Source organism: Crinia signifera, chromosome 5, assembly GCF_055691185.1.
Source record: "Crinia signifera chromosome 5, ASM5569118v1, whole genome shotgun sequence".
In the NCBI taxonomy this organism is placed as follows: Eukaryota; Metazoa; Chordata; class Amphibia; order Anura; family Myobatrachidae; genus Crinia; species Crinia signifera.
Window position 1 is genome coordinate 190,279,548 of NC_139221.1, and position 12,052 is coordinate 190,291,599.

A 12,052-nucleotide genomic window follows, 5' to 3' on the forward strand; every position below is an offset into this window, starting at 1 on the left:
GTTCTGTCATTTCAAAAGGCTGGTAACCACTGTAGTAAATAAATAAGCCCCAGGCTTTCATGCTGGTCTCAGCGTATTGGCTAGAGCAAAAGAAAATGGTGCTTTATGAAAAAAAAAAGAGTACACGGTGAAAAGCACCCAACTAGTATATACGGTGGGGTCCATCACCCATGCATATTTAGAAACTTCTGCCTCAGGCTGCATATAGCATCTCAGACATAAGGCAACCAACCTACAGTATTGATCAGAGGACCAGGTGATGGCCCATTGTCAGCACCTTGAAGCTCCACAGCGTACATACTGTAGGCCAAGAAGCCACTGTTAAACATGGTTGTGAACTTTTAAAGTGTTTTTAAAGCTTATACAATATTATTCTCACCTGAAGTCCTATTCTTCCTTTACAACCTGTTGAGCCCATACGACCAGGGTTTCCCTATAGATGAAAAAAAGTCAATATAATATTGCAATAATAAACACTGATATTAAAACTGTTTTTAATATATTTATTTGAATTCTGTTAATAAACATTTTCACATCATTGAAACTTATATGATCAGGGGCATAACTAGATATTTGTAGGCTCCATAGCAAAAGTTTGTAAGGGCCCCCTATTTAGAGACTGATGGTGATAAATGTATGTAAAGACATTGCTCTGGGCCCCATAGCAGCTGCACCCCTTGCATTTACAGTATGGTAGCTACGCCCTTGTATATGATTAAAGAAAATATAGTTTTAAAGAATGACTCATACAGTATATCCATTTTTTCTTTCTACAAGATATAATACTTGCGTGTGTATATACATATATATATATATATATATATTTATACATATATATATATACATACATACACACACATACACACACACACATATATATATATATATATATATATGTGTGTGTGTGTGTATGTATATATATACACCCTACATTTTGTCAATGAATCTGATATATACAGTAAGTGTATATTTGAAAAGCAGCCTCTAAAGGTGCACATACACTAGGGCGATTTACATGCACTTGGTGGTCACATTTTATGCAATGTATATAAAAAACTTCCATATCGCATGTTGACATCAAGTCTGATGTGATGCACGGTCCTGTGTGCATTACATGAGTCTGAGGCTGCAGGTTAGATAAGTCACAAGGCAAAGTCTTTAGGCAGGATTGGCTGGGATTTTATATGATCAGGGGCCATTATAATTACCGGGAACTTTCCCGGGAGGCCCGATGCTACTGATTTAAAGTTGCAGACAGCAGGGGCAGCAGTGAGCACACAGCACAAATATATACCACTCTCATTACTTGCAGGGCCACGGTGGCGGACCGCCTAACGCAATCTGAGCAGCATTTTGCCAGAAAGCAAAATGGCCACGGGTGGGCTGCTGCCATGGTGCTTTGCGGAGCTACATCTCAGTTCCACCTCAGGTCCCCAGCAGGCAGTGCAGGCAGTGCAAGAGGTTCATGCTGCTGCTGACAGCAGTACAACATGGGCAGCAGCACTGTATCTTCCATTAGGAGTAGCCTCCTTCCCTCTGACTCCTCTGTGCTGCACTGTCATGTAAGATATTAAAGAAAGGCAGCATTGCTCCCCTCCGACTTCCTCATCTGAACAGGAAGTCACATGGTGCACCGGATGAGCCCAGCAGAGAGTAGAAGGCCTGGAGCAGCAGCCACACCATGGGAGCAGAGACACAGTCAGCACAGGCTCAGGCAAGTCCTGCTGAAGATGGTGGGTGGTCCGTAATGTTTGCTGGGGGGTCACAGAATTGTTTTCTGGGGGGGGGGTGCAATAATGTTTGCTGGGGGCTGATAATAATGTTTTTTTGGGGAGTGTCATTAATGTTTGCTGGGGGGGCCACAGAAATGTTTGTTGTGATGGGTCAGTAAATGTTTGCTGAGAGGGTCACAGTAATGTTTTCTGGTGGGGAGAGTGTCAGTAATGTTTGATATCATGACCATAATTTTTTCATACTGCATAAGATATATCAGGGCTTGACAAATACCGGATGCCAGATCGCCATGGCAACCAGATTCTGCTTCCTGGCGACCAGATTTTTTGTAGGGAGGGAGAAAGCAGAATCTGGTCGTTGGCAGCCCGAACACCCATCTCCACCCATCTCACGCTGGCAGTGCGGTCCCCAACCACCCCATTTTTAAAATAGAGCGGGTCCTGCAGCAGCCAATAAAAATCTCCAGCACCAACCCAAACAATCACAGGCAGGCAGCGACCACTGAATTTCCTTCCTTGGCTGCGTCATTCTGACACGCTGGGCTACATGACACTCTGGCTACATGGATCGGCAAGGGTGACAGCGGCTACACACTTCTCATACAGGGGTCTTTCCCCTGACCCCTGGCATCAAGCATGCAAGCCCTGGAATCAAGCATGCAACCATAGCAATGAGCATGTAGGTAAGCGGCACTTATGTGACATAATATGTACTAAGCATTACAGCTTGTGGAATTATATGTAATGGGCATTATAGTGTGTCTTAATGTGTAATGGGCATGCCGGTGTTTGGTAGAATGTGTAATGGGCATTATGGTGTGTGGTGTAATAGGTATTATGGTGTGTGACATAATGTGTAATAGCATTACAGTGTGAGGTGTAATGGGTATTGCGGCATGTGGCATAATGTGTAATTGGCATTACGGTGTGTGGCAATGTGTAATGGGCATTATGGCATGTGGAATAACATGTAATGGGTGTGTGACATGTGTAATAGGCATTGCGTTGTAAAATTTTTCCATGCCTTCGGCATTCACTGCCCCTATTTTCAGTTTGTCTCGCTCTTACACTTTCATCCTGGCTCTTAGATTTTAAAAAAAAATGTCAAGCCCTGATATATATACACATATATTTTCTTGCAGAAAAGGAAGTATTTAATTTATATTGTCTTCAATAATATAATATATAGTTACATAGTAGGTGAGGCTGAATAAAGACTTGCGTCCATCTAGTTCAATGTTTATAGTAGCTTATCCCTTGTTGTACTGTATGTTCTGATATTTTAAAGACAGATTATGTTACTTATTCGTACACATGGATGTTTTTAACCAATAAATGTTTATCCAACCTTATTTTAAATATATTTATAGTGTCTGCTGACACCACTTCTCCAGGAAGAGAGTTCCAAAGTTTGACTGCTCTGACTGTAAAGAAATTTTTTCTTATAGATGAACAAAATATTTTTTCTTCTAATCTAAACTCGTGCCCTCGCGTCCTAGATTCCTTTCTAGTAGAAAAAAGGGTGTTTGACAGTTCCTTATATTGGCCCCTAATATATTTATACATGTTGAGCATATCCCCCCTTAAACATCTTTTCTCTAGTGTAAATAGTCCCAAATTGTTTAATCTTTCCTCATAGCTTAAATTCTCCATTCCCCTAATAAGCTTTGTTGCTCTTCTTTGGATTTTTTCTAATTCTATGATGTCCTTTTTATAGTGCGGAGCCCAGAACTGCACTGCGTATTCGAGGTGCGGTCTAACCAATGATTTGTACAGAAGCATAATTACTTTTGAGTCCCTAGTTTCCATGCACCTTTTAATACATGCGAGAATTTTGTTGGCCTTTTTTGTTGCTATATTACATTGAGCACTACACCCCAGTTTGTTGTCTATTTGGACTCCTAGATCCTTTTCGAGTACTGATTTACCCAATTCCTCCCCGCTTAGGTTATAACTAGCACCCTGGTTATGTCTCCCAAGGTGCATTTGTTCACATTGAACCTCAACTTCCACTTTTTTGCACACTCATCTAGATTGTCAAGATCATTTTGAAGCGTGGTGACATCTTCTTTTGATTTAATAACTACTCAGTTTTGTATCGTCTGCAAAGATGGATACATTGCTGAGTAACCCAATCCCAATATCTTTAATAAAAATGTTAAATAAAATGGGCCCAAGAAGCGAACCCTGTGGCACTCCAATTAGTACTGGTATCATATTAGATAAAGCACTGTTCACGACCACTCTTTGTTCTCTATTACACAGCCAGTTCCCTACCCATCTACAGATATTTGCCCCTAATCCCATGTCCTCCATTTTACTTATCAACCTCTTGTGTGGTACTGTGTCGAAGGCTTTAGCAAAATCTAGGAAAATCACATCTACAGTGTTTCCATTATCAAGGTTTTTGCTAACCTCTTCATAGAAACCAAGGAGATTAGTTTGGCATGAACGATTTTTCACAAACCCATGCTGGTTATTACTGAGTAAACTATGAAGGTCTAAATATTCCTGGATACCATCTCTTAAAAATCCTTCAAATAGTTTACCCACTATTGATGTTAAACTAACAGGTCTGTAATTAGCGGGATCCTCCTTTTTTCCTTTTTTGAATAATGGCACTACCTCTGCTATTCTCCAGTCTTTTGGTACCTTTCCTGATGATAGTGAATTATCAAAGGTATAATGTAAAGGGGGAACTAATTCCTCCCTTAATTCCATTAATACCCTAGGATGAATCCCATCTGGCCCAGGTGATTTATTTGTTTTGATTTTGCTGAGCCTCAATATTATTTCCTCGGTAGAGAATTCAATATTGAGTTCCGGCTTGTTCATCCCATTTGTGGTATGTGTGCGTTCCACAGTCTGATCTCCCTTAGTAAACACTGATGAGAATAACTCATTTAACAATTCTGCTTTTCCCTTGTCCTCCGTAAAACTTTTTCCATTGATATCGGTTAGTGGGCCTATGTTGTCCTTAATTATACATTTACTATTTATGTATTTGAAAAACTTCTTGGTGGCTATGCGCTCTTCATAATCCCTTTTAGCTAGGTTGATTGCCCCTTTGCAAATTTTGTTTGATTCTTTGTATTTGGAGAACGCCTCCTCATTTAAGTTATTTTTATAGAATTTAAATGCTCTTGTTTTATTGTTGATTGCTGACCTAACTTTTTTGTCCAACCATGGTGGCTTTTTTTAAATTGAATTTACCCTTAGTTACTTTAGGAATGTATTTAATAGTTAATGATTCAAGTATATTTTTTAGAGTATCCCACATTTCCTCAGCATTTATCCCTCAAAAACTGTTTCCCACACAATTCTTTTTAGGGCTTCTCTGAATAATTCGAAGTTAGCTTTTCTGAAGTTTAGTATTTTTGTCGATCCTTTATGATGTGATTTCCAGTGAAACCATATTGTGGTCACTGTTCCCTAGGTGTTCAATTACTTTTGTGTTTGAAACTAAATCTATGTTATTTGTTAAAACCAAATCCAATAATGCCTTATTACGAGTTGGAGCTTCTAACGTTTGTGTGATAAACTGGTCTTTAAGTAAGCTTAGGAACCCACTGCTTCTTGCTGTTTTACATGTTTCGTTTTTCTAATCAATATCAGGTAAATTAAAATCCCCCATAATTAATACCTGACCCTGATCTGATGATTGTTTGATTTGGTTTAAAAGAAGAGACGCATACCCTTCGTTTATGTTCGGTGGTCTATAGCATACCCCTATTAAAATTCTGTTATTAGGTTTTTTGTTCTTGTCGGTTATCTCTGCCCACACGGCCTCCGTGTAGTCTTCCTCTGTGCCTGTGCTCATTTCTTTCTCACACGATGTTAAGTTATTTTTTTACATATAGGGACACCCCCCGCCCTTTCTATTTTCCCTGTCTTTTCTGTAGAGTGTATATCCCTCCATGCATAATGCCCAATTGTGCGACTCATAACACCATGTTTCTGTAATACCAATAATGTCATAAACGTCCCTAGTGACCACAGTTTCAAGTTCCCCAACTTTACCTGCTAAGCTTCTTGCATTAGCCAGTAGGCATTTTAATTTATGTTTATTTTTATTTGCGTCCCTAATATTGTGTTGAATCTCTCCTCTGGACTTATTTGTATTCCTTACTAACTTCTTTGCACCCACCTCCCCCTTAGTAGACTCTCTACAGGCCTCCCCACCATTCCCACTGTCCGACCTATTTACAGTTTTGAAACTTCTTCCTATGTCGTTAACTCCTTCCCATACCCTAAGGTCATCTGTACCTAAGAGCTGTAATGAGGTAAGATTACTGTTATTACATAATATTCCTGGAGCACCCCATGAATTACCCACAATATTACCCTTATTAGTACCCTGGACATTGCCTGTAACTATGCCCCCCCCCCTCCCCCCAAATTGATTCTTGACCCCAATCCTACTATTTTCACTATGCCCTACCATTTGTGTGCTATATATGTATATACATTTATCTATTGATGGGCTCAATACAATTAGTGCATGAGAGTCATTGCCGCAGCAATTTGCTGTGGCGCAAGCTCAAATGAAAGTACTTGCTGCCCCATAGGCCTTCAAGCATTTTTTGTGTGATTTTGGACTCAAACCAGACTGCAAAGAGTGCAAGATCTGTTGCAATTGCCAGGGTTGAAACCCCGCAATAAAAGCCAGCACCCTTCGCAAGCATTTGGATTGATATGTCTTATCTGTTGATTTATCTATTCATGACAATTATGTAAATAGTGTTTATATGTCATCATTAGGGTTATGTGGTAGTGGACAGGGTTTTGCTTCTGTGTGCCCAAATATTTTATGATTGGAAGCCACAAGCAGTGAATTTGTCTATTACATACATAAATAATTTTAATTGGTCCTGACCCACCAACTCACACAACCCCTAAAAGTGGCTTGCATCACACCAGTGTGCCTAGGCACCTAGTTTGGAAACCATGGACTAAGGGGGTGATTCTGTTTGGCTCAATAAGCAGCAAAAATTTGCTGCTTAGCGAGCCTTCTAACGCCACCCAATGGGTGTGCGAATGTCCGCCCCCTGCCACGATCTGAACATCCCTGCCGCTTTGCAAATGGTTGTTTTGCATGGTAGCATACAGGGGAAAAAAATCATTCAATGGATATTGACCATCGAATGATTTTTGCCCTGTTTGCAAATATAAGTCAGTCTGGGCTGACTTAGACTTGTGGCGCCCGGGGCCGAGAAGTGGGTGGGCGGCTGACATCCTGTGTTGCCTGCCTGCATTCACATGGGGATGCCCAGCGTTTTCTGTCCCCAGTTCCCACCTACTCTGTCATGGCTCTCCTTTTTTATGCTTTACTCCTCCAGTCTATGTTCCGGCACCTCTACTTCTATCCCAGCTTACTCCCATGTCCCCTCTGACAACCCTCCTCCTATCCCAGCCTTCTCTTCCCATGTCCCCTCCAGCACCCCTCCTATCTTAGCCTAATCCTCCCATGTCCCCTAGTCCTATACCAACCTACTCCTCCCATGTTCCTTCTGGTACCCCTCTTCCTATACCAACCTACTCCTCCCTTGTCCCCTCCATCACCCCTCCTCCTATCCAAGCCTACTCCTCCTGTGTCCCATCCAGCACCCCTTCTTCTGTCTCAGCTTACTCATCCTTCATCCCTCTCCTATACCAGCTACTCCTCCCATGTAGACCGGTTGGACTTGGTCACTTTATCTTTTAAACAAGCCTTTTTTGGATTTGGATCTTTCTGCGTATTTTAAATGCACTTTCCATTTGATCCGGGAGAACCAGCTGTGGATAGAAGATACATTTGGAGTAGGGAACAAGTGGGAGAGATGCAGTGACTACAAACTGCCACAGAACATAGGTAATTACATATAGAGTCCCACTAATACATAAGAAAATCCCAGTACATAAAGGTAACAGATGTACCGCTGCTCCTTTCTACAATTAAGCAATAGTTTTCACTGCATATCTTGTCCAATAAGCTTGGTCCACATTTCAAATGAACAAGTTTTTGTGTGTTTTGTTTGCCCATATATATGGGATTTCCATCAGCCGATTATGCAACGTACGGTACTAAAAACTGTTTGAATTAAGGTGAACAAAATCTACACTGAAACAGTTATAATTGTGGAGGATATATCCTGCTCGACTCACTACTTACATTGGAACAGTTACAACTGTGGAGAATGTACCCTGTTTGAAGTTGATACAAAAACTGATACATTTAGCTCAGCACTGTTTGAGCTCATAAACTATTTCTATTGTGATTATATGCTATTAGGACAGGCAAGTGAACATGTCTTCAATGAGCTTCTGCTGCAGGGTAAAAAGAATGTGCACTTTGGTCTTTAATTTATATGTTTGATACTCCTCCCACATATTGTGGCATACTGGATGCCTGCTCATTAGGTTTATCCCCCTTTAGGCAAAATGCAACAGTTCATTCTGATATGCCAGGGAAGTAGCTCACAATTCGCCGGGCGGCGAAAACCCGCACGGCCAAATGCTGTGCCGCACACAGTAGTTGTGAGTGGACACTATTGTGTCCATTCACACGGGATGGCCCGGTTGCAGCCGGATCCCACCACTGGAAGGGACGGCTGCCGGGCTGTGGCCATCCCCTCCATGCTAAACTGCTGTGTGATGCACGGCTTCCTGGCCGTACGGGTTCTCGACGCCCGGCAGGTGCCGGAGCGTGTGAAATAGCTCTAACAGTATGTTTCGTATACAATAAACATTTATACATTTAACACATACACATAAAAAACACATCATCAATTCCTAATGTCCACTACTTATGCTAGTCTTATCTTTCTTTCTTCTCCCCCTTTCTTTAGTTATGGGTTTCTCTTTCTATCTACTGTATTCCTGGATTCAACAGTTGTTTAATTTCCTATCTCTATCTCTTTCTATTTAAACTTCTTATGTTATGCTGCATTTTAGCATTTTAATATTGGCATTTTGTTTGAAAATCTCTGTTCCCTAAGTTTGATGTCTTCTAACTTACTTATCACTCAGATTTAATGGCTCGCTACAGTGAGTCAGATACTTACAAATATATCCACATCTCAATCTAAAGTTATTTATAGTGCAGAATTTATTTAAATGACTGTGAACATCCTTATAAATCATATACTTAAAAATATATCAACAATTTACATTTAATATTTTAACATTGTGTTTTGTTTGCAAATTCACTTCAATTTATAATCTTACGGATTTGTGTGTTATCTCGGTGAAAACATGTGCTATGCAACATCATAATCTAAATTAATTTAAAGTGAAAAATTAATAAACATTTGTGATCATTTTTATACATCGTGTATTTGAGATTATATCAACATCATAATGTATACTTATTTAAGGTGCATATTTAATAAACTTTTTATAAACATTTTGTGTACTTCTAAATTTATATTACTTTCCTTATTTCCTTACGGGTCTATTAATTTATGTGTTCTTATATTGCTATCATGTATATTTTTTTTAACATGAGTGATTTATTGATTTTTATTACATATTTTCGTTCTCTATATACAGTATGTAGATTTCAATTTGCCAAATTGGAGTTGCACCATCTATCTTTCATTATAGAATTTCATTGATGCCCCTCTAGAGTGGAACATATATTTTTAATGTCTGACTACTTCGTTTACCAATGCTCTCCATTTATTAATTTCTGGTTGGTCAGTCGAGAACCAACGTCTAGCAATTATTACTTTAGCCAGAGTAATTAAGCACATAACATATTGGTTAAGTGATGCTGGACAATTATATAGAAAACCAGAAAAGAAATGTGGAGCGCTAGAATGGATCAATTGAATATTACAATATTAATTTATTAAAATAGAATGAAGATAAAAAGTTACATAAATGACAATAACAGTTTTAAATTAATATGTGTATCAATATCAAAAATTGGACAATAGAGGTTAATACTTAATTGTATCTGGAACACGGCTTGATTTTTATTAATCCCATGGAGGTAGTGACTCCTGGAATCACTTGGAGGTATATCACTTGGAGTGCCTTACCGGATATAGGAATTTTTGCTGGAGGATGTTCTTGTACCCAAATATTTCTGGGGTCCTCACGATAGATGCAAATATTTGTAATCCACAGTGGGTTGATTCCCGCTGGAGGAAGATCTTATTCCCAATTATTGGAAAGGTCCTCACGATTGATGCGGAATGGGGGGTCCACAGTGGGTGGGAGGGAGAGTCCCATGCAATGAAAGCAATCCGGGTGACAGGCAATATAGTGATCCAAGTATAAGCAGGGAATGGCGAATGGCAATGTCCAGTTTAGCCTCTAGAGTCCAGGAATAATTAAAAATAGTAAGTGCTGCCTAACATGTTTCGTCGTAGTCTTACGACTTTATCAAAGGTATGGCACTTGGTAAGTGAGGAGGGGTTTAAATACCCACATACAGGAAATACACATTTACATAATTAGATAATTATCCAATTGATCCAAGAACGTATAAAAAATATATATATCTACAATTAGACCCGTATAATGCATAAAAAGATAGGAGGCAGACTAAAGATGTTGATATAAATTATTACCTTATGGTGTTACAGGGTGCAGGAGATCTCGATTGCATTTATTTCGTTTATTTTGAGCCTGCTGGGACGCACGCTGCGTCCCAGTTTCCAGCTCTTGGAATGCATGACACTCACTGAGTGATGCACTTCCGGCTGTGTGGTTGTAGGTCAGCCGGAGGCAGCTTAGTGTTGTGTAGCTGCGGCACCTCGTGGAACGCATATGCGTGTCATGGGTTGCAGAAGTGCACGTATCATATGCGTGTCATTCACCTTTATATAATTTGCTGTACCTGATATAGAATGACTGCTAGTACAATTAAATACACAGTTTTTGAGATGACTTGTAGATAGAAGATATCCATGAGATAGATTTGACAAAGGGGGGGGGGGGGGGGGTAGCATATTAATTTGAATGGATTTCTTTTTTATATATAATTATACATCCAAAACAGAAAAAAATAGATTTTTTTTTTATAATGCTAAGAGACACATTACTATGCATAGTAAATTGATTGGTCCTTAGTAAAAACATATATAAGCATATATATGTGTATATACGGAATGTCTCCAGGGGGCAATACATTGGTGTTGTAATTTTAACGCATATACACACACATATGCACACAGTACAAATTTATATGCATATAGAGATGCATTTGGATCCATCCTAAATCTATACATGGACCACAGGTATACCAGAGGAAAATATTTTGAGGTTAATTTTAATAGATCGCTTCATGTATATATCATGTATATCCAAAATAATAATACAAAAATTTATTATATAGAGAATCTGTTATACATAATCTGCCAGAATTCATTATTTATAAAGTATAGTGAATATAGAGAGAAAGCGGGATTACAGGGACTATAGGCAGACATTGATTTCAACTTGGTCGTTGAGGCCTTCTGGGTGGATACTGTTCATTTTATACATCCAATATATTTCCTGTTTGCACAACAATTTGAATCTATCCCCTCCACTCTGGGTACACTTTATATGTTCCAAACCCAGAACTCTTAAACACTGGGGATCATTGTTATGATGGGTGGAGTAATGTCTCGATACACTGTGGGTTGCGATATTGTTTATTATGTTTCTCCGATGTTCCCGGAATCTCTCTTTCAATGGGCGTGTTGTGCGCCCAATGTATTTAAGGCCACATGAGCAGGTCATTTGGTATATAACGTATACAGTATCGCAGTAAATAAAAGTCTTTATTTTGTGAAGAGCACCGTCAGCAGTTGATGTTTCTTGAGTTTTATTCTGAATGTGTTTACATGTGATGCATCTGGTTTTATTGCATCTGTAGCAACCCATCTGCGGTTGCAACCATGTAGTTTTTTTCCCCCACCTTTTCTCTCTTTCCTTTAAAAAGACTAGGGGCCAAAATATTTTTTACCGTTGTATTTCTTTTAAAAATGAAATTAGGTTTGGTGGGCAAGTAATCTCGCAGAACAGGATCACATTTAAGAAGATTAAAGTTTTTATTAATAATTTGTTTTATTTGTTTGTATTCACCATTAAAGGTGGAGATGAATGTATCACAAATTGAAATTAGAGATAGAAAATTAACAAATTAACACTTATTGTACAGTTTGGCACAAAGGATAAATAAATAAAGAAGACGAGGGAAAGGTGGGGGTGGGGGAGGGAAAAAAAAAAAAAATATATATATATATAGATAGATAGCGTTGGCACAGTATATTAGATATTAGAGAGAATGCCCTCTCAGCCATATGAGTAGCAAAACAGGCCGAACCAGAAGATCGGCTACTATA

At 39.1% G+C, this 12,052-nt stretch overlaps 1 long non-coding RNA gene across 1 annotated transcript in view; it reads right to left on the reverse strand.

Annotated features, from left to right (window-relative positions):
- Positions 1-12,052, reverse strand: part of LOC146079619 (uncharacterized) — a 54,774-nt gene that overhangs the window by 15,023 nt on the left and 27,699 nt on the right. The window contains exon 2 of the long non-coding RNA XR_014474652.1: positions 380-433. This is a non-coding gene — a long non-coding RNA (uncharacterized LOC146079619). The remainder of the gene's footprint in view (positions 1-379; positions 434-12,052) is intronic.